The sequence below is a fragment of the Poecilia formosa genome, unplaced genomic scaffold, assembly GCF_000485575.1.
Source record: "Poecilia formosa unplaced genomic scaffold, Poecilia_formosa-5.1.2 Scaffold811, whole genome shotgun sequence".
Classification (NCBI taxonomy): Eukaryota; Metazoa; Chordata; class Actinopteri; order Cyprinodontiformes; family Poeciliidae; genus Poecilia; species Poecilia formosa.
Window position 1 is genome coordinate 97,270 of NW_006800750.1, and position 1,324 is coordinate 98,593.

Genomic DNA, 1,324 nt, shown 5'->3' on the forward strand with positions numbered 1-1,324 from the left:
ACAACAGTTTTTATTGCTGCGTAAATCTTTTCAGTTTAGTGCCAGTTATCTAAATTTGAATGTTTTTCCAGCTCCATCTGCTCTCCTGGTTTACAGGTATGGCTGCACTACAGTTGTAAAAATACTGTAACTACTAAGCATGGAACCCAAAAAGGCAATATTATCTTTTCTATGCTTCTTTTTAATGTTGCCTTGGTATTGTGTATACATAACTATCTGCCCTCTGACAGATTACTTTTGTTTTTGCCTTTTGTCACTCAAATGTTAAGATCAAAATTAGAGAAATTTATGCAGAATCAATACAAAATGTAGCTTTTAAATGACTTTATTTCCTAACAAGGAAAATGTTATCAAAACCTAACCTATGTGGAAAAGTAACTGCCTTCCTATGATAAATCATAAATGAACTATGATAAAATGCATTTTAGAAAGTGGAATTGAATTTCACAAACCACACCCAGGCTTGATTTTTGACGAACCTTGTAGAATCAAGATTAACTTGAACAGAACCTCTGACAAAATAAAAATAGGCTAAAAAGATCTCAGAAAGCTACACACCATACCAAAATCTAAATAAAAACAAGAATAAATAAAATGGGCATCTCTAATTTGATGTTACACCATTTGTCACATTTCTGTCTTCATTTAAAATCTTCCATTCTTCCATTTTTCCTCTTTTTATTTGTCCATCTTCACATGCATTGTTTTTTTATTACCATTACATTGTTTCCATCTAATGTTCTTAGTGGCTCCTTATCCCCGGAGAGCCATGTGTTGCACTTTATAGCATTTTAATAGAAAGAGTGATGCATGAGTGAAGTGTGCCGCTGCTGCTGGATCCGACCCTCTCCACAGTTTTAAGTACAGTATGCTAATGTAACCTGTGGGCTGTGAAAAAGCAGCTTTTCTTTCCAGAGTGCTGTACTTTAAAGCACAGAAATAGGATGAGAGGCTTATATGCATGTGGAGAATGTCATTATTTGTAGAGGGCTAGATGGACCTAATTGCATAACATGTTTTTATTCAGATCTGTGAATGTGAGGTGATGGGGTGTAAATGCTAAAACATTCAAATGGCTGCGCTGATTCACACAGTTTAATCACAGTTTAATCACTTATTCTCTGCCTGTTTAATGCTGACTCTTGCTCTCCTGCTACACGAAGGAGCCGGGTCTAGTAGGGATTAAGGTAAATCAGCTACACATTTCCCAGCATGCTTCCCTTCCTTCGTCCTATCAAAATGATAAGAGTTTTACAAGTTTTATCCAATACTGCTGGGACCAAAGGTCACCTATCGGACACCATAAGAAATTTTGGTCTTTTTT

General features: G+C 35.9%; 1 protein-coding gene across 1 annotated transcript in view; it reads left to right on the forward strand.

Annotated features, from left to right (window-relative positions):
* Positions 1-1,324, forward strand: part of LOC103131684 (chloride channel protein 2-like) — a gene marked incomplete at its 3' end in the record, with an annotated part of 85,497 nt that overhangs the window by 70,324 nt on the left and 13,849 nt on the right. The gene's annotated exons all lie outside the window — the stretch shown is intronic.